The sequence below is a fragment of the Podarcis filfolensis genome, assembly GCF_964270895.1.
Source record: "Podarcis filfolensis genome assembly, chromosome: 2".
Lineage (NCBI taxonomy): Eukaryota > Metazoa > Chordata > Lepidosauria > Squamata > Lacertidae > Podarcis > Podarcis filfolensis.
In genome coordinates, this window is record NC_139605.1 from 30,786,577 (window position 1) to 30,809,522 (window position 22,946).

General features: G+C 40.3%; 1 protein-coding gene across 1 annotated transcript in view; it reads right to left on the minus strand.

The window, feature by feature from the left end:
• Positions 1 to 22,926, minus strand: part of CNTN3 (contactin 3) — a 161,925-nt gene extending 138,999 nt beyond the window's left edge. Inside the window, exon 1 of the mRNA XM_083600643.1 lies at positions 22,611 to 22,926. The gene's annotated coding sequence lies outside the window, so the exon portion shown is untranslated. The remainder of the gene's footprint in view (positions 1 to 22,610) is intronic.
• Between the last annotated feature and the right edge of the window lie 20 nt (positions 22,927 to 22,946).

Below are 22,946 nucleotides of genomic sequence, written 5' to 3' on the forward strand. Positions count from 1 at the left end.
TGCAGTCTCTGGCTTTTGGCTTGCCCTAATCAGCACATTTTGTGGTTGTAAAGATTTTATTAATTTCAGGCTGATTGAGTTAAATAATGAAAAGTAACTTTTTAATGTAATTGCTTAAAATTGAGACCAAATTTTATGTTTAAATTAGCAATATTTGAGAAAACTAGCAACCCTTATAGTTTAGTCTACCAAGGTAACACTTTGCCAAGGCCAAAAATTCTGTTGAGCTATGCCAACCCCTAAACATGAACTCATCTGCTGAGAATACTGGGTGGGTAGCATTTCTGAAAATGTAGCTGAAATTAATTTTGTGATAACTTTTAAATCAATGCAAGGGTAGATGTTGTTTTTGCTTGCAAGAAACCAAGAGCTATAATTGAAAACATGGAAACATACAACATATAAGCAATCTTCACCTTATTAGACTAAGTCTGAAGATTCTACAATCTATTTCTTGACATTATAAATTACATTAGGGTAAAAGCCCCTTTCAGACAACAATCAATAAATACAATCAGATCTAGAACAAGCCTTATACCCTCATACTCCCTCCTCATGTATCATCTGACTTTGTGGGAGGGGGGAATCATAGTTTCCCTTAACACCCATACTGTCTGTGATATTATGGTTTAACTGCTGCTTACAAACCAGGATCTTGTAAGGAAGAGGTGCCGGGGAAAGGATGAGGAATGTATGGGAAGATGACAAGTCAAGGTTTATCTATACTACATCTGAACTGGGGCAGAGGTTGCTAAGGAACAGGGTTTATGCTCCCTCACCTTAAAACTCAACAGAGGAAGCACTATAACTGGGGTAAGGCAACAAAGGGGTAATGTTAATCAAAACATGGGCTTCTGAATTGTGCCTGTAAACACTTTTTGAGACTATAGAAGAACCCAATCATAATATTTCAAAGCTCAACTCTGGGCTTGTCCACTCTTCTGCTTGTCCCATGTCTAGAAAGCAAGGGTCTAAGTGGTTTCCCCCTTGCCCCACTCCTTTCCCAGGGAAAACCCGCTCTTTGGTGCTAAATCAGCACAAACGTCAATCCAGAGAAAAACTGAATTGCTGTTTGCTCCAACTGAGCACTAAAGAGTTGCTTTCCCTAGGGGAAAGCAGTGGGGGAAAGGAAGTGTGGATAAGCCCTTGATTTTGCTCCTGGTCAATAGCCCACTAGTCTTTTGTGGCTACTAACATTAGATTACTTGTACCTACAATTAAAAGTTTATCCTGTCACGATGCCAGCCACCTAAGGAATCTTCACTCCCCTGATTTACTGTTTAAACCTCATAAAACAAAACACTAAATAGCGGGTTGGACAGAGAGACAGGACATGTACTGCTCTATAGATCGTGCCAGACAAAGACATGTTTGACAAGATCGCAGATTTTTCATTTTTGTTATGCAAGAGCTGGCTATTATGCGAAAAGCTCATTTTGTGTCTTCTTAATGTAGCTGTTGGCTAACTCAAAAGTATTAAGTGGCAGCTGATGGCCTGGGGGAAATTAGAGATTTCAGCTACACATTTCTTTTTAAAATGGTGCAGCTAAGACAAAAAGGCTCTGATGATTTATAAAACCACAGGAAATGCTGCACAATATAAGGCTCATCTTCACAAAGTTAGCCATGTGGTGCGACAAAATCGCTACATTTCTGCACAACAAGGAAACAAAGGACACATTAAGACAACAATGATGTGTTATTCAGCATAGTCTTATTGCATCAAATCTTGATATGGAAAAGCCAGAGATGATAAATCACCAGTAAGCACAGTTGACAGATGACCACACACATATAGCAGTTGCCCTTGGCAAGCAGCAATCTCACATTACTAATAACCAACCTAAACTTTGTTGCTAGGGGTGGGGCAGTAATTCTCAGGTTGGCTCTGCCAGCTGACTGAATCCTAAAATACTTGCTGGGAAATGTCCTGACCAGGTGAAATCTCAAACAAGTGGCCCTGCTTTGTGCACAAAAAACCACCGTTATCACCATCAAGAGGGGTGGGGAATAATGTGCACAAAGCAGGGCCACTTGGTCTGATTTGCTGCTTCCAATGTAATATGCAACACGTAGATTACAACATGGATCCACAGAACAGGGAAATATTTGAGGGGAAGGAAAACGAAACTCATTTCGGGCCAGCCAAATGCGTCTGAGGACTCTGTCAAATCCTAGCTTCATGGGAAGTAGAGGGTTTTCAGTGAACTTGGGTGTAAGAGAAGGAATCACAAACCATCATAAACATGTTATCAGAACAACCAACAGAAGGTACAAACAAACACGCTCATTCAAAGTAGCCTATCTTCTTTACGAAAAGTAACTTCTCCTTATTCATGAGTTAAAAAAAAAGCACCAGGAGCCTCTCTTTTCACCAGTACATCAATTTTCAGACCATTTTTTCATTTAGTCACCAATATGGATTTATCTTTTAATTGTAGAAGTATTAACAAAGCAAAGGTTCTCAAGCACACTGCTGGTTAACTGTGTGGGAATCTAAGAGCAGAGACTGTAAAGTATTGGCTGCTGATAATTAAAAAAGAATCAAGAAGTATAATAGTTTTAGACTTAAGTGCATCCATATATTAACCTTCTTATAAGGCATTTATAATGGATCTGCTAGTACAAGCACAAAAAATGAAACAAACATCTCATGCTGCATCAGTACAACTTTTACTTTTCAATGTCTATGTTCCTTCTCCTTTTACAACTTCAACATGGGGAAGAGAGCAAGAAGGCACTGGCATTCATGCAGTGCAATCCTATGCATGGTTACCTTTGAAATGACGCTGAGCTGTAAAAATTGGCCTTTACAGCACAATTTGAACCCCAGTGTTTTTTCCCTGATACTTTCCTTATCACAGAAATTCCCAAATTTTTAGTGGAAGCTGGTTTGTTGCACAAAAACACGACATCAGCTGTAATCGTGAAACCTGAATTTGCCAGTATGCGATCCTACCCCCCCCCAAAAAAAAAACCAGCCACAGGGCTCATCCACACCTTCAAAACTACTAAAAAATACAATTCAAAAACATAATTCAGCACAGAGCTAACCAAGATTAAAACTAGTAAATTGGAGCCAGAGCTGCCCTCTGAATGGAAAAGATTTTGCCTACTTAGGGCAAAGTCCTAGCATGAAAAAGACAACCAAACTCCAGCTATGTGCCTCTCCTAGCGGCTCATATTTTGCAATCATATACTTTATTTTATTCATTTAAAGCATTTTAACCAGGTTTTTTTCAACCAACCTCCTTTGACTTCCCTTCAATCCCGCTCTGAAGCCTAAAGTCTGCTATTCCACAGACATTTTCAAAAGTGTTTTGTGATGTCTCAAGATGTGTGTTTGCCCACAGCACACCATGACTTCAAGGTTCTTCCACTGATATATCTCTGGATCCAACCCATTTATTTCAGTTGACTTAAACACACTTGATGATCTGTTGCTAACAAAGAAAACAAACGAATGTTGAAAATACACAAGTGGAAAAAGAAGTGTCTATATTCTTGTAAATAAAAGCCTTGAGCATCCAAGCCTACAGAGGTGACAGAGCAACAGATAAAATGGAGCCCTGCTTGACCCCTTGTCATTCAGCATGCATTCAAGTACTTTATCAAGCTTTTATTGGAAATGGTAGGCCTCTACCCTCCACTCAGTCAAGGAAAGGAAGCTTGGAAATCTCATGATTTGCAACATAGAACACAACTACTATATAATATGACCATGGGACATCCAGAAATGTGACACAATGCAGGAACATAAGAACATGAAACATTCCCAAAATATAATTATAAACATACCTTAAGTATGTATACAAACTCAATGAGAGGTCTGAGATTGCTTTTGCCAGGTAATCTCATTTATATTAGGTCTGATTTGAGACCCAATAATCTCTCGTCTCATCTCCTCATCAATAAATAATAATATATTATTTATACCCCGCCCATCTGGCTGGGTTTCCCCAGCCACTCTGGGCAGCTCCCAACCGAATATCAAAAACACAATACAGCATTAAACATTAAAAACTTTGCTAAACAGGGCTGCCTTCAGATGTCTTTTAAAACTAAGATAGTTGCTTATTGCCTTGACATCTGATGGGAGGGCGTTCCACAGGGCAGGCGCCACTACCAAGAAGACCCTCTGCCTGGTTCCCTGTAACCTCACTTCTTGCAGTGAGGGAACCGCCAGAAGGCCCTTGGCGCTGGACCTCAGTGTCCAGGCTGAACAATGGGGGTGGTCTTTCTCTTTCCTGATCTTTCATATTTGCCAGCGTGGCACTTCCTATTCTGCCTCAAGCAGCAAAACCGGACAGGATGACCCTGAATAGGACTTACTTCTAGATACATGAGACTAGGATTGTAGACTAAGCCACATTAAGAGGAACACATGTAGCAGTGCTGGTGATGCCTTTAAGAGATTTGTCACTTAATTCACCACCACCCTTGGAAACTTCAAAGAACCATTTCTTCAACATTCATTCCTAGCAATCTAGCAATGCAGCCACAAGTCTCCAGGAATTCATGAGCACTGTGATCCAAAACTTCACCATTAGTACTATAGCTGGGCAAACTTCCCGAAGCTCCTCTTGAATTCATTCAGAAATTAGCCAAGTCTTTCCCACCACAGAACAGCCCCCACCCCAGAAAAAGTCAATATTTAGGAGCCTTTTCCTTCCCCCACAGAAGTGAATGGCTCAATTAGTTTCTACAGAGCAGGGAGATGACAATGTGGAGGCCAAATGCAATGGAAGGGTCTGGATGATCCCTGTGTATGGAGAAGGCCTTCACCCACATCCGCCATTCCCCACCCTTAGATTTGGTTTATACATATCATGAAATCAACCCCTTCAATGTAACACAGTAGAAGCTTTGACAGCCAAAGCAGTGCTAGTTCTGGCTGCCAAAGTGCCTCACACAATCCCTGGCTGACAAAGACTTGGCCGTGTGAAGCATTTGTCTACCAGAAAAGCTGGCAGTTCTTCTCCTGCTTGGGTTTTAATCAGAGCAGATAATAATTTAGGTGCTTCAAACACTCAACTCATCTTTTAGAAAGTCTTTTATGACCTCCTGAGCTCAGCAGCTCAGTTGTGAGAGGACTGATGAGAGACATGAATGAAAGGATCTGGCCCTTGAAAAAACGAAACAAGGAGAACTGCGGTCCAAGTTCTTGAACGTTTTGCAAAAGTCCAATGCCTTGAATAGAAACTAAACCACAATCTTATTTGGAAAGTAAACTGCCCAGTAAACCATCTCAGGCCCTGCGATCATCAGGTGAGGCCTCGTTGGCGCTGCCACCACTGGAGGTTGTCTGGTTGCTGTTGACCAGTGACAGGGCCTTTTCAGTGGCATTTCCCTGTTTGTAGAATGCCCTCCCTGGTGAGGTGTGCCTGTCTCCCTTGTTAACAACTTTCAGGAAGAGTTTATTAAAAACCTGATAGTTGAAGGACACAGTTCCTGGTAACCTTGAGATCACTGGATGAGAGGTTTTGTTTTGTTTTGTTTTTGCTGTCTTGACAATGCTTTTCAAGCATTGTTTTATTATTTTTGTGTTTGCTACTTCAATGTCATATTGTATGTACTCACATGGTTGCACACCATCCTGTTAACCATGCACCAGAGCAGTGACTTCAAGAGAACATCAGAACAGTTGCTTCATTAAACAAGGGAATAAACAGGTCTAGCATTGAGGCAACCTTACACAGAACTGAACTGGTAAAGGGCTGAAACATACAAAACATAAATCCCACTGACTGAGATAGGAGGAGCAACAGTTGCAGTTCCTTTTAACCCTTTACCACCATATATCGCATTCAGGGAGATGAGAATGACATATATTAAATAAACATACTCTGTTAGACAAATGTGGGGAAAGAAGCTAAGAAGAGACCATCTTGGTTGGGGGTTCTGGAAGACATTTTCCCTGCCTTTGCAGGCCTTTGTCTACCTGGCCTAGGAGGGTGGGGTCCTGACTGACTCCAGTTACAAAAGCTGAGGCTGCTGTAGAGGCCAGAGGCCATCTTGGATGTCTCTTAGTGCAGACCCAGGTCATCAAGCCTGAGCTTCCACAGCCACCACCCACCATGAACCACCATTGGCAGGATTGGCAACAACAGCAACAGATATGCTTATGATATTTTATTCTCGTGCTAATTTTTCTGTTTTAATTGTGCATTTTATATTTGACTTCCTTTAGTAATGTTTTCTTTTGAAATGCTCAAGATTTTTCTTTGTTAACTTTGATGTGTTAAATGTGCACTCTGTAGTTGCCCTCCTTTGTAATGTTTAGTTTTGAAATATTTAAGCAACTATATCAGTTTCCTGTTAATTATGTTGTTTTGAATGAATATATAATATATCTGATTTTCTTCAAGTAATCTGAACCTTCTTCTTTTATTCTGGATTGTTTTATTTGATGCTTTAATGTGTTTTAAACCACTTTGAGATGTTTTCTTAAATATAAAGTGATATGGGAATGAATGAAATGAAAATGAATAAACGAAAAAAATTGATGACAACTGTGATGACAAGACAGATTACACAACATAGAGTAGGGAAAGATGACCTTGAAACATTTGTGACTAAATGACTGTGGGGGACAATGGCTGAAACCACATTCCCTTGCCCAATTCAGAATACACAAAAATAAGGCTGGAACTTGTCAGAGAACATCACAAGCAGCCAAACTAGCCAGGAGCAACTTTCTCAGGAAAACCATATACGGTATGTTGTAAACAAATCTCTCCTAATTCGTTAATGACCAGCTAAAGATTTGTGGTTGCCAGCTGTGTTCTCTTTCAAGGATTTTGTCCCAAACCTTAAAATATACTTCCAAAAAGTGAGCATCATCTCTCCCCCTGCATATCCAGAGCTGGAAGGAAGCCTTGGAAAATAAAATTGTGGATCCTTGAATATGCACCGATAAACAAATTAATGCATCACAATCACTGCCTGCTTTCTGATGAACATTTTATTTGCAGAATGATAGCATAGTCCAGGCATCCCCCAACTCGGCCCTCCAGATGTTTTGGGACAATTCCCGCCATCCCTGACCACTGGTCCTGTTAGGTAGGGATGGTGGGAGTTGTAGTCCCAAAACATCTGGAGGGCCGAGTTTGGGGATGCCTGGCATAGTCAGACTTTGAGGCTAAATGTTTCATTTGCACCCTCTATCTTCCTCCCAGAGAACTCAGGGTGGCATACATTGTATTCCAGTTCTCACAAAAATCCTAGTGAAGTAGCTATGTCTCAAAGACTATAACTAACACAAGGTCATCTAGCATGATTCATTGCAGAGCGTGATTTTTAGCTAAGTCCGGCACTCTATCCTCTTATCTAAAATGTATGGTCTGCAGATGAAAAAAAAATGTATTAACTCATGCCTAACCTCATTATATTCAAACATCTGCTGACTTCTTGCATATTTCATTTTACAGTAACACTCAGAATCTCTTTAAGGGTTGGTATCAATTATTTATACCATTTCAACATTTCCCATTCAATCATTCATTCATGCAGTACAATTTGTCCATAGTAACTTTTTGCCTAGTCACGCCCACTTAATGAGACGTTAATATAAAATAGGGAGAAATGCTCAGATTCCAGAACACATTTATAATAACTTGATAACTCAATATCAATAATTTGCCAAAGCCTAAAAATTGACATTTTATTCCTTAGTACTGTATGTATTTTTTTCCTAACAGGCAGTTTTTAAACAATTAAAAGGTGGAAAAACAAACATATTCACCAAGATGCAAAAGCATCACTTGTTAGTTTTAGTCCTCTTCTCATTGTATAAATAATTAGCATGATAAGCTATCATTCATTTGACTTATTGCTTGTTCACTACAAAAAAAGTATAAGGATATGAAGAGCACAAAAACAAAAAGTATGTCTTATAATAAAGTCATTACTGTGGCGTTTGCCCATTCTGATTACTGTGGCAGAGCCTACCTGATTTTGAGGCTCAGCCCAGAGGTTTTGACAGTTAGTTTGGTTGGTTCTTTTGGCGGAGGGGCGGAGGGGAGATAGAGGAGTCAGAGTGAGTTAAGAGGCAGGGACAAGACTGAGAGTGAATAGAGTGACAGCGTTTCGAATATATTTTAAAACTTGCTTGTGTTTGAAATAAACTTTAATCTTCATTGTTAACTCTACCTGACTGAGGCTCAGTACTTCACCAGGGAACCCTGGGTTTTTCCCCACAAAATTGGTGGCAGCGGAGGAATACAGTAGTGGTGTACAGGTCAATAGTCCGTGAAACGACCGGGGGCTCTGTACGAACGCCGTAATTACAATGACCCAGCAAAATTTCCGCAGCAGAACATTTATCTAAACCAGTCAATTGACTGGGAGATGTTAATGATGGCACCAGGCAGATGCCTCTGGGGAGAGCTTTCCACAAGAGGGAGGCACAACTGTTGCGGATCAACTAAAGAAAATAGCACACAGAAAGAGACATGGGTCCTTTTGCAGGGTGGGGCTGCTGCCTTGGATGGCAGAAGACAACCAAGGATAGGCATCAGCTTTGAAACCTACAAGAGTGATGGGCCCTGGTGGCTGCCCCAAGCTGCCAGTTACTGACACTGCCCCTTATTTACCGAGTACCTGTCTCAAACTTCCATATCACTCTGCAATCCCATACTTTCCAATCAGCCCCAATGAGATTTATTCCCACATACGTCTGCATAGTCATTTAGCATTACGAATAAAGCACTCGGCGAATGGTACAATAAATATATACAAGATTTATTTCCTGAACACAATGTGGGCTGTAATTTAAGAACTTTTTCAACGGCTGATGCAGAATTAAATTACATGCCAATTTTATCCAGCAGAATGCAGAGAATAGTTGGAAAACACAGCTCCTTCAACTCAAATATGTGTTGGCTCAAATTCATGTATCTGCACAATGCTATGTTCTTAGCCCATTTAGTCAATAGAGGCAAAAATTAGAACAGATGGGAAGAAAATTAAGTTCAAGCCAGATACTTTTTTTTTAAAAAAAGTAATAATCTCTGAAGTCATATATTCAAAAACATTAGTACATTTCCTAAAGAGCTAGAGGCATATACCTCCCACTGCCCAAGGCAGAACCAATTCTTCAAAAGCACCATATATAGTAGTTAGATACTTACCCAGTTATCTTTTAATGGTGGTGTAAACATCACATTAACTCTTCCAAACCTTTCTTAAATATACTTCAGTATGCATTTCCGACAGCACAGACCACATGCCATAACTAATTTATATGCCGGGGGGGGGGGGGGGGACGAGAGAAGATTCTTTATCTTTTAACTGCAGTTCCCTAAGGTCTACAGAAAAGTCATGACTCCAAGAGTTCAACCTATCTCACGTTTAGTAACTTCTGTAAGCTGCAACCTACTTTCACGTCCACTGTTCCACAGAGCAGTTGCTAGATTTCAGTCACTGTGAATCTGTTTACAGTGGAACCTCTGGTTATGAACTTAATTCGTTCTGGAGGTCCGTTCGTAACTGGAAACTGTTCTTATTCTGAGGCGCGCTTTCGCAAATGGGGCCTCTGGTGCGCGATTTCCGCTCGCATCCCGGGGCAAAGTTCGCTACTGGGAGCAGCTACTTCCCGGTTAGCGGCGCTCATAACTTGAAGCGTTCACAAGGAGGATGGTTTGCAAACAGAGGTATTACTGTATATTACCAATAAACTGGGTTAACAACTTACAGACTCAATACAGCCTCCACTGGTTTGCTTACAAATACAACAGATTTTAAAAAGGCTGTCTGAGGCTAGAATGTTAGGACAGGCATTTCAGAAAGAATGCAAGTACAAAGGGGCCCAGGAAAAGTTGCATGCATACAAAAGAGGAGGGTAATGAAAGTATTGCACTTCTGCAATTTTCACATCTCTATACTCATCTTGGTCTTGACTGGGGCTCAAACAAGCCTCAACTACAAGCCATGCAGAGGTACTAGCAAGAGGAGGAGACCACTGATGAGTCATTTCACCTCCACTTCTGCAAAAAGCAATTTCAAGACAAGGGCATTCAATCAGCACTGTTTCTGCTGACAGCCTTTACACTAGTGTCTATGCTCTACAGATGGGATTATCTGGAACTGGAAGAAAGGGTGTACACCATTCCTCTCACCAGAATAGATTTTCGAATGAGTTATTCTGACCTCCTGCTATTTTTTAGGTTTAGGATATTCACTATGAGTATAATTGAACTCATCCTGTACATACAGACCCTGAAACTGATATATTAAAACATACATGCACTATATTGTATGAGCAAATTTAAAGTCATGGACAGGGACTCAGTTCATTTCTGTTTCATGTTTCGACAGGTGTAAACAGTAACAGTCTAACTATCTATTGTGGGAACCCTAGGAAGTCAGTTGTATGCAATAACCCAGGCATAGGCAAACTCGGCCCGCCAGGTGTTTTGGGACTACAACTCCCATCATCCCTGACCACTGGTCCTGATAGCTAGGGGTGATGGGAGTTGTAGTCCCAAAACATCTAGAGGGCCGAGTTTGCCCATGCCTGCAATAACCTAAGGTTAAGCATGATAATGATTCGTGAACTGTAGAATGCAAGGTGCTTTAAGACTCTTGATGAAAATAGGAAGAAAATGCTAAATGCCTTTAAAACAGAATAGTGACAAGCGCAGAATTTAAACATCCTGCAGCTGTATTAAACTGAAAGGCTGACTGGAACAGGGAAGCACTGCTAGGCTTATGCAGACTCTGCATCACTAAAGCATTTGTTTTCTTAATGTTGAGTTGTGAAACAAATCAGTAACCCACAGCTGCTTTGCTCCTCACCATTCATTCCGCTACTGCACTGTGCCATCATGGCTCAGCACAGAGACAAAATGACTGGGTAGGAGTAAGCTAGAATCTCTTCTTTCGAAGCTCATGCATTTCCTCATTCAAACAACATTATGGTTTGCCATAGTGTTTCGCGTGAACCAAGCCATCCTGTGCAAACATAGCAATGCAACCTCTTAATGTTGAATTCAATACAGAAACCTTCCAAAAGAGCCCCCACACACTGAGCTTAATGCAATAGAAATGTATTAGATCAAAAAGAACGAGTAAACCACCATTCTAGTCCCATTAAAAAAGGCAAAATGTTCAAAACTAAATAAAATGGTTAAAATGCAGTAACTTGGTACAGTATTTGCATGCCAACTATTCTGAGTTACATGCGTTACTGAATGAAGTACAACTCAATTCCTGTAACACTGGGCATCATGGAATTTTCTGCCAAAGGATAATGGAAATCTCCATCATGTAAGCTAAGCAAAGTTTATCATTATTGCTTGCTCTAGGCTGGGTTACACCAGTAATGCCACCAATGATTTCTTTCATCCCCAGCGTAAAGTAGTATTACACTGCTAGCACTTTACTAAATCAAAGTCTGTAAAGCTTCTTGATTGTCTTCACTGATTTATTGCAGGAGAAATCTACAACTATAAAAACCAGCAATTGATTATACTTTAATATCATAGAAGAGATAAATTTATGTAGCCATAAAACATCTTTTGAATGTCAAGCTCTGTTGGACTGAAACAAGATTTCAAAATTACTAGCATGTCAATGCAATTCCAGAAGAGCTGCAGAAGCAAAAACAAAAACGTGCTGCACAGTTAAGAACTTATCAACATAAATTTCAGGAACTACTCTTACAAAGACACACAATGACCTTAAATAAGGGGACTTGAAATCCATGAATCCTCTAATGCTTAATAATTTATTTAAAAGTAGTTAAAGGCTGTATATGACACTAAGGCTGTGGTCCTTTAGTCATTTAACTAAGGAAGCCTCATTGAACTCAATGGGATGTACTTCTGAATAGACTTGTCTAAGATTACAGAATAATAGAATTTTAGAGTTGGAAGGGACACCAAGGGTCATCTAGACCAAACCCCTGCAATGCAGGAATCTCAACTAAAGCATCTGTGACAGATGGTCATCCAACCTATGCTTAAAAACCTTCAGTGAAGGAAAGTCCACCACCTTCTGAGGGACTCTGTTCCACTGATGAAAGGTTATTCCTGATGTTTAGTCAGAATTTCCTTTCATGTAACTTAAGACCACTGGTTTGGGTCCTCTCCTCTGCAGTAGGAGAAAACAAGTTTGCTCCATTTTCCAAATGACAGCTCTTCAGATATTTAAAGTTGACTATCTTATATCCTCTCAGTCTTCTCTTATCCAGGCTAAACATACCTAGTTCCCTCAACTGTTCCTCATAAGGCTTGGTTTCCAGACCTTTGATCATCTTTGTCGCCCTCCTCTGCACATGTTCCAGCTTGTCAATATCCTTCTTCAATTGCGGTGCCCAGAACTGGACATAGGTACTCCAGAAAATGGTCTGATTAAAACTGAATATAGTAGTACTATTACTTCTCTTGATCTGGACACTATGCTTCTGTTGATGCAAGCATTAACTTTTTTTGCTTCTGCATGACACTGTTGACTCATGTTAAGCTTGTGGTCTACTAAGACCTCTAGATCGTTTTCCCATTTACTACTGGCATGCCAGGCGTCCTCCATCTAATATTTGTGCAGCTGGTTCTTCTTGCCTAAGTGTGCAACTTTACATTTTACCCTACTGAAATTCATTTTGTTAGTTTTGGACCCAATTCTCCAATCTGATTGTACTGCAGGAATCTGATAGCCCTATTTGCACAGGAGTGACACTGAGTTCAATGAGACTTAATATGCAAGTAAGTGTGCACGAGATTGCAGTCACACAGATTAGCCTGCCTGGATATTAGCTGAGGTGTGTATCTAAATATTCCTCAAAATACATAAGATATGCAAATCCACTTAATGTTAAAAATTAGCTACCACAGAAGGGCAGTTTACATACACATAGTGCTCTGACTATCTTACTGAGAGAGCCAGTGTGGTGTAGTGGTTAGGAGTGGTAGTCTCGTAATCTGGGGAACCGGGTTCGCTTCCCCGCTCCTCCACATGCAGCTGCTGGGTGACCTTGGGCTAGTCACACTTCTTTGAAGTCTCTCAGCCCCACTCACCTCACAGAGTGTTTGTTGTGGGGGAGGAAGGGAAAGAAAAATGTTAGCCGCTTTGAGACTCCTTAAAGGGAGTGAAAGGAGGGATATCAAATCCAAACTCTTCTTCTTCTTCTTCTACTGCACCTCCATCAGCATTTGAAGTACGTTGACAAAAATGGTGAAACTAACTCTTCCATCTTGGCTTTGGACTTGGTGGCAAGAAAGATTTTAGATACCATGAGAAGGGGTGACAAATTTATGAAGTACAAATGCAAAAGAAGAAAATGTCCTTGTGTAGCACACTGCGATGAGAAGCCGAAGAACATAAAATGTATTAAAATTAATATATTCCAAAGTGCAGAAGAGCTTAGTCATATAGAGATTATACTTTCATGAATGCATAAAGTATAACCATTGTTAATAGTGTTCTGTTACTCTGTCTGCTTATTTATTTTATATTAATCACATTCAGGAAAACTGACCCAATAACCATAAATAGCTAACACAATTATGTAAAAACGGGGGAGAATGGATTCAGTCGATTCATATTAAATTACCAAGAAAGAATTCATTGTAATACATGTCTGCACAGAATATTTGCAGCTAGCAATCTAAAGTCATAATCTGCATTTCAGGGTTGTTTTTTAAGAATCAAAGTATATAAATAGAAAAAAGTAGAATTATTATTTGTGGGGATGGACAAGAAAATTATTGGAAACATCCCACAGTACAGCTTCAGTTCTTCAAAGAGCCTGTCTGTTACTTATAGCTCAGTTGTTTTGTTGTGTCATCTGTGTAAGGGAGAAATAAACGTTCCAAAACAAAGTAACAAAATGTGGAAAAAATATGCATGCCTTTGGTGGAGGAAAAAGGATTGGTTTATTTTACTTAAATTACATGGCAAGGTGTTTTCTCACTTTTAACTTAGGCAGAAACCCTGTGCGGCTGCCCACAATAAATGGGAGGTGCACAAAAACTGATAAACCATGCCTGGGGCAGGACAGAATGCATAGGATTGTTCCCATGAGTACTCTGGCTATCCCAGCAGGAAGTCTGGCAGGACCAAAAGCTTTAGGTATGCCTCATAATCCCTCTGGGCATCTAAAGAAGTTGGCCTGAGGTCCACTGGAACCTTCTGCTCCTGCTGGTGGTGACCAGAATCTAATCGGAGAATGTCTATGGGCATCCTCACCTGCCCCTACCAGGAAACCTGGAGTGCTCAGAAGGTTCAAGCATACCTCATGCTCACTACAGGTATTCCTCTCCCCAGAAGTAGGAAAACTCTCATCTCCTTATTTAAGGAAGGTAAGCCAACCTTAATATATAGTCATACCTCGGGTTATAGTATTTTTTCAGGTTGCGTTTTTTCGGGTTACGCACCCGCCGAAACCCGGAAGTACCAGAACGGGTTTCGGCGGTCGCACATGTGCATAAGTGCCGAATCGCAACCCGCGTGTGCGCAGACGCGCCCCTGCAGATTGCAAATGCTGCGGGTTGCGAGCGTGCATCTTGCATGGATCACACTCGCAACCCGAGCTTCCATTGTGTGTGTGTGTGTGTGTGTGTGTGTGTGTGTATGGAACATTTTTAACATATGAAATAATTTGAAAGTGTCAATTTCCCCCACTCACCACCCAAAATGACACAGTCCACTCTATGACATCAAAACTTTTCCACTTCATTCCCACTTGGGGATGGGTGGGTGTTTTATCTGGGAGGTATTCTTGCAAGCAGAAGGTCCCAGGTTCAGCCTTTGGCATCTCCTGGTAGGGCTAGTAAAACCTGAAGAGTCACCGCCAGCCAGTGTCAACAATACTGAGCTGGATGGGACAAAGGTCTGACTCAATATAAGGCAGTTTCGTATGTTTCGATTTTCCATTCTTCTGCGTTTGTGAACAAGGGAGCAATAATCTTCAATAAAATGAACGGCCTCCCCAGTGGCAACTCCATGCTCTGGAATCTTCTTATAAGAGAAGCACATTAAACAACAATGAGGAACCTGTGGTGCTTCAGATGTTGTTGGGCTCCAACACACATCATCCCTAACGAATTAGCATGCTGGCTGGGGCTGATGGGAATTGGAGTCAAATAGCATCAGAAAACATTTAAAGTGCTTTTATTATTTTATCACTTGTTGTTTGCCACCCTGGACTCCTTTTAGGAGGAAGGGTAGAATATAAATTTAATAATAAATAAACATCTGGAAAACCACAGATTCCCCAACACTGACATAAATCCTCCTCCTTATTGTCTTTAAGAAGGCAACTTAAAACTTTTATTTTTCAAAAAGTATCACATTGTGTATCTGCTAATTTTGTCCTTGATGGTTTCTATTCTTAACATTTTGACTGATGCTTTTAATTTTAATGTGATATATTTGCTTAATATTGTTGTTTTGAACTTTTTGTACACTACTGTACAAAAGCTGTACAAAACAAACCCGTAAGCATGGCAGATGAATGTAAAAAATATACAGAAAACATTTGTGGACAGTGTGTATGTGTGTGTGAGAGAGATGTTATTCTCCCTTTAATTTTCATATAAAAATTTATAGGAAATTGTCTTACTCAGTCTGCAATAGGAAGGTGAGCTGAGAACCGGAATTCACTACTGGAATGTTGTACTGTATGTTAGTCCTATTCAGAGAAGGCCCATTGAAATAAATGACTATGACTAACTAAGATCCACTAAGATCCATTAGTTTTATTGGGTCTACTGTGAGTAGGAAATAGTTGGATATAACCATGCACTTAACTGCTGATCTGTTCGCAGGTCCAAGCTAAAAGTCAATGTATCAAACCTCCCCAACGCTAGCAAAAGTACAATGTTCAGAAGAAAGTAGAGAAAATATATGATGGCTAAATGCTTCTTCTTTGGTTGCAGAATTTTTAAAAACTATCACTGAACTTGTTGTATTTGGTAGCAAAATTATAATTAAGTAAAAAATAAATTAATGCAAAGGAGGGAGAAATAAGCCACCCCCTTTTTCAAACCGGTAAAGCCTAATTTCGGCTTTCCTCAAATTCACCCATGCATACAAAGTTTCAAAAACTTATATGAATAATAATAATAATAATAAATGGTTTGAGCATTTTGTTATTCTGTTCATTTCTTGGAGCAACTTCATTGTCAGCCAAAGATTGCAGAGGGAATATTTAAAGATGCTGGTATCTCATTCAAAGAATCACAATAGCGTGAACTGTGTAGCCAGGGCTTAGTCAGGTGACATTCGCACAAATTTCCCCATGGTACATTGAGGGAATGGCCATCACAGATGTATGGCAATTCATAAGGTAAAACAGATGCCCCATTGCTGTTCCCAACCCAACTTTTTGAATAGGCACTCTTAAACGGCAAAATACATCTAGTAATATGGAAAGATCCAGTCTAGGTCATGAATTGCAGAACAGGCAACAACAACAAAAAGTGACTGCAACCAGCAAATGCATACTACTGTACTGAGTAGTTCTGGGCCTCTTCTATTTGGATACAAAATGAGAGGGAGATTACATTAGTCACCCACACATCTCTACCAAGAAAACTGATAATGAAATGCCTGCAAACTGAAGCCATTTCCCTGTTCTTACAGAATCCGTATTAGACTGTTGCTCTGACCAACTTCAACCCACGATGTAGTAATCAGGAGTCAGAATGCTCTTTGGAAATAGGAAAACAGTGAACAATTGAATTCTGCACAGTTTGCTTTCTTCCTATCATTAAAACCTCCCTTTTCCATTCATTCTGTAACCACAAAACAAATGGGAAAATCTGACCTAAGGCTGGGAAAAGGGTTTTACAAATTCCTGTTCTATAAATCCATTTGCAAATTACTTCACAGCACTAGGCATGGAAGGGGGAGCTAACAGTCTCTCATGAGACTTCCTTTGCAGGCAAGGCACAATGCAAAGTAGCAAAAAAGTAACGAAACAGCAGAAAAGAATCATTTCAAAATATGCAAATCAGTTACTCAGTTACTTTCTTTACTGATTCTTATATGCTAGCTTTATACATCAGAGCAACCAGAATTTATTCTAAATGGAACCTCTATTTTAAGGTTTTCTTGTTGTTTTTAATGAACATATTTCAGAACTACCAGGTAACATGTAATACTGCCAAGCTATGTCCTATAGGTCTAGAAAGTGCAGGGGAGTAAATAGGATGTTTGGAAATACCAGAGAACTAAAGAAACAAGGAATAAATTTAGTTTTTTTGATGTTGTTTTTAATTACATAGGACAAATTTTCTGATTCTACCACCTGATCTTCGATCACTGTATTAGAAGATATATCATATCTTCCAAGAGATTACTGTGATTACTGTGAGTCTGCATCCAAGAAGTTTCCCTGGATCCTGAGAATTTCAACAACTATCAACCAGTGGCAGATATACCCTTCTTAGGCAAACTGCTTGAATGAGTGGAGGCCACACAACTTCAAAAGTTTCTAGATGGTGCATTACTTAGATCCAATTCAGACCAACTTTAGATCCAGTTTTAACAGAGAATCTGCAAATATGGTCTTTTACCCCTCAGCCTTTTAAAATGTTGGGTATTGTAATCTGTAGTATTAATTTCTGGTTTTATTGATTTTGTGTTTGCGTGAAAGCTTACACCAATGCTATTGTTACTCTATTCCCTTATAAACTGCTCTGTGAAGCTTTTGGTTGAAGAGTGGTATATAAATGTATAAAAGAAAAATACAGGAATAAATAGACATATAAATCATATTGGGTTTTTTAATGCATCATGCATGGTATTTCTTTTTAAATTATTATTATTTTGTTGGCATTTCAAAAATGACAGAAATAGGATAAAGGCAATAGATAGAAGTGGTCATGCAAGTATCTCCTACCAAGAAATCCTTTCAATAACTACCTACGTATGCAGTGCATGGCTCAAAAGCTGCCATGACAAACATGATGATTGCCCTGTGTAATTGGTTAGATAAAGTGATATTCTTGCTGAGAGTGCCATCAAGTGTTATCATTGGGAAGGGTTGACTCAAGTCTCATTTTACTCCGATTAACCACAAGGTGATAGTGATGCTAAATCATGTTGCTTTTGAAACATGCATTAACTCTTTTTAAAAATTAGCCCCGATTTCCATTTACCAGTTGTCTAAACTACCAAACTTGAAAAGCTATCAACAACTGCCATTTCATTATCAAGCCAAGGATCTCCAAGTCAGGCTTCTTTTTCAGTCATAAACTGAGTCCTTCTGCTAGAGATCACGGACTCCTGTTCATTCTGATTCAGGAATAATTTGATTTACTAGAGCTGCCACCTACAAAATCAGATCATTGGTTCATACAGCCCAGTGCTGTCTACTCTCAACTGGCAGTGGCTCTCCAAGACTGGGGATTTTCCAAGCCATATTATACAATATGATTACTGGGATTTCAAAGCTAGAAATAACGTCCGGGGTACATTTCCAAAATGTGGCACTTTGTCCTGGATCTTAGGCAAATCAATCAAAAAATCGCAGAGTTTTGGGCATTTTTGTACAACAATTTTCTTTTTTAAAAAGTTCAACAATTTTGGGATCTTCCTAAAAAAAGCTCAAGAACTTTCAGGGTGTCCTGGTTTATACTTTTTGAAATATGGCAACCCTAAATTTACTGGATTAAATTTAAAAACACAGGGGGTTTCTGGATTGTCTAATTTGTTCTTCTAGGTTTTGGAAACTTCTGAGCAGGCCTACAGTGGCTTTACAAATATAAGGATATAACACTAAATGTAGTAATTTGTCCTCCAAATTCCATGGGAAGTGCCACAACTCCCAAATCCACTATCAACTTCTGATAATTCCCCATAATCCAAAAGAAATTATAGACTGTGTGCAACATCAAATGGTCTTCATCTAATCAACCAGACATATACAAAGGTGACTCTATAGAGAGCTTTTCAGTGCCTCTTTTAAACATTAGCAGACAAGAAAATTACAGACCCTGTAGATCAGGTCTTTTGGTCCATCTCTAAAAACCTTCTTCTTCCTTCACAACCGAAACAAGCATGCCAAGCACACTCTACATGCTTTCTCTCAAAGCATGCTGGGTTTTGAACAACTCACTTCAAAACAGCAAAAAAATGATAGGTACTCAACATGGTGCCCTCAGATGTCATTATACTACAACTCCCATGAAACCCAGACAGTATGGCCAATGGTCAAGGATTATGGGAAATGAAGTCCAAAACATCTCTGTAGGACACCATGTTGCCTATCCCTAGGCTACAAAGATAGGACAAGTCCATATATATGCACACAAGATTCCCAGGCAAGACAGGAACATGGAAATGTGTACATATCTACAAGTATTTGCATGATGCGTAGTTTTCTTTTCATACATGCCTAATTAATACAATACAAAATTTAACACTACTGTCTTTCCCAAACAAAATTTTATTACACTTAGACCTTGTCCTGACAAGAGAATGATAGGTGTTTCTTTGTTAGTAACCTTTCAAAAATTAAACGGAAAGGCAGATATCAATCTTTAAATAAGTTACTCTTAGCTTCAGATCTGACACACAGTACAATCCTACTGGAACTTTTCCACACAGGTCCAACATTGCCCAACATTGAAGTTATGCCCATGACTATTGGGTATTCTGTTCAGAACCCTACATTAGGAAAACAATCATATAGCTAAATTTCTAAGAATGCTTGGCGGGGGGCTGTAAAGTTATTGTATTTATATTCCATAGGGATTTCTTTCCCTAGTTCTGTATGACCATAGGATATATACAGTTTGTGTCATATAAAGGCTTAATAGTCGGTGAAAATATAATGAAGATATAATGCCTAGATTCCAGCATATCTGGAATCTCAAAATTCTGAAATGTCAAAGCATGCACATCAGTTGCCCTCAAGACAAAAATGACCAAGACTATCAGGAAGTCGAACTTTTTAAAGATCCAGAACTGATCAGGATTTCTGCAGCTAATGTTACAAGCTTCTATTAAATAATTCTGTCAAACACTCTTTTTAAATCATGTTTCATGTGCCTCTGAAACCAAGATGCGTTTATAATGAATACATTTCCACACCTGTCTGCATGCATCTCAGAAATGTTATTTGCAGTGCCATAAACGTCAGAGATAACCTCTGTTATAAATCCTTATTTCTTGTTTATGGCTTTGTCCGTTAAAAAAGTCACTCTCATCTGAAACTCTGCATGCAAGCATCTCAGTCAGAAATCAAATTTCTTTTATAACAAGTTTCCAAAGTGCCCATAAAACTTCAGCCACAACCGTCAAAATTGGGTAACGCAGCTTGTGCTGCATTTGGCAGCATTATCACATGCTGTTGAAAGGGATTAAACTACAAGCCTAGTTGAATGGGGGGGGGGGGGGAGGCATCCAATGGTCTTTCTGACCATCTGTGTATACAAGAAGCTGCCACCTACAAAATCAGATCATTGGTTCATGCAGCCCAGTACTGTCTACTCTCAACTGGCAGTGGCTCTCCAAGACTGGGGATTTTCCAAGCCATATTATACAGTATAATTTCCAATGCAGTCCCCAGGGACTGAACTTGGGACTTTCTTCTTGAGAAGTATGCACTCTGTGACTTTGGGAAAAAGCAAGATGTAATATATGTCTGCGGTCAAGTCAACAACAACAGTGCAATCCTGTACAAGTCTATTTAGAATCATGTTTCTTTAGTTCAATGGGATTTACTCCAAGGTAAATTGGTATAAGGCTGCAAAATGCAACCTAAACGACATAAAAGCCAGTTCTTGCTCAATCCAGGAATGCATAAGTGGGTCAGAACCACCCTATCAAATGCAGCCACAAAAGATCCAAGAGTGATAAATCAGTAAGTCACAGTATCTAACACTGAGAAATGGACCGGCAAATACATTCAAAATTAAGAGTACCAAGCATTAAGGAACATGTTATAGAGAAGAGTCCTAGAATGGCAGGATGACCTGCCAATCTAAATGATCCAGTAAGATTAATTGATATTTTAATGAAGACCACCTATTCATCTGCAATCCCTTACCAAGAGCAAACTATGAAGCATGAAATAACTATCTTTTTTTGTCTCAAGAGGATTCCTGATTTAATTTATTGTTTATAAACTGGAAATATGAAGCAAAGCAAGTTTATTCTCAAGGAATCTTTTTGACTGGGGGTTGTTAGAGGGAGACTGTAGTTTTGTCACCCTTCTAATTGGATTATATAAAACAAACACTTCAGTTTACAAATGAAGCAATGCTCAATGAAAGCTCGTTTTTAATCATCAGCAGAAAGCATCTGACCCCTAGTGCTCACAAAAGTGAGAGCAAAAAAAGATATTCAGACAGTAAAGCTAACATTATAGATCGGTTCGAACAGAGCAGCATTAGCATCTTCCATTGCTCATGCTGCTAAAGAGAACCACAGGAGAATGGAGCAGTATTTTTCCCTAGCTCCAAATGTCAGGGGTTGTTCTTTTAAAAAATGATTTTTAGGGAATGCATTCTGCATTCAGTACTGCAAGATAACATTTAAACACAAATTAAAGACACGGAGAATGTGATTGTTTTACAGGTGATTTAACAATAAAATCCCATGAGTAATGCAGATGGTGTGAGTCATTGACAGCCCTCTGTAATAATCATTGATAATATCTACACTTCCAAAACAGATCCCCCCCCACTTTAAGTGCAATATTGTTATACAAGAGCAATATAGCCCCAGGTGAGGCTCGTGTGGATTATTCTGCAAATCTATTAGTCTTTAAGATGCCACAACAGACACACACAACCAGTGAACTTTTGTTTATGTCCTTTACTATCAGAGGTACCTATTTGTTTGTTCTCTGCTTACCGTCCCATCAACCTAACACAGGAGTTGTTTTGTGTATGTTTTTATAATGAGTTTGTTCTTACAAACGAAGTGACAGCAAAGGAGAAAAGGGAGAGGCAAGAGGATCTGCTTTCAGACAGACAGCGCCTCAGAGAACAACCCCTGGAGTCCTTCCACCCCAGAAAATGCAAGGTTTTCGTCGACTTCGCCTCTCTTTGGCAGAGCTAAAAAAAAAAAAAAAGGAGGCTGCTGCGAACGGCAGCTTTTTGTTTTGGCTTTTTGTTTTGCTTTTAAGGCGAATGTGCATTCGGAAATGATGCCGGCAATAATAAAAAAAAAGGACCAAGCGGAGAGCGGCGAGGAGATGGGGAAGAAATAGAAACAAAAACTTGAGCCTGGCGCCTCGCAAATCACATAGCAGCGCCCTGTCTCAACACTTAAGCAGGAAGAAGCAGCTCAGAGAGCACGAGAAATAAAAGAACAACGCCGAAATGTCTCGCAGCTCTCCCACCAGCTTGAAAGCAGCCTGGGCAGGCATCGATACCACCATAAGATATCCCCCACCCGCCAAATAAACTTCGCTCCCAAAGTTGAAAGAAAGCAAATGGAGGCGGTTAGGAAACGTGACAACTCTCCCTCGTTCCAAACTCTCTCGGCAGACGAGGATCGAAGAAGAAGCCCACCACCAACGCAGGCTGGGCGGGGCGGAGACCCCCACTAGGTTCCTTGCAAAAGTTCGTTGCAAACCCCCCCCCCATTTTGTTCTAGACCCTCTGACAGAAACTCCCTCCCCCCCCCCTCCGTGCCCTAGTTCAGCAACCCACCTGCCGTCGTCGTCGGCGCGCTCTGTTCCGGTTTTATCCCCCCCCCCTCGTCCTGCGCCACCAGCACTTCCACAAGAAGCAGCCGCGAGCCTGGGTAAGTAATCCTGCGCGGCTCCTCCCGCAGCGCCCGCCGCCTCTTCTGGAGCTGCGACAACAGCGCCGCGCTCGCCGGCACCGCGATGTTCGAGGAGGGAAAGAGAGGAGAGGGCGAGGGGCGGAGAGAAGAAGTGGAAGAGGAGGCGCGCGGAGCGAGGGGCGCGGGAAAAGCAGGGGAGGCTCTCTCGCAGCGCCGGATTCCTCCACACACACGCGCGCGAGGGCGCGCGCACACAGACA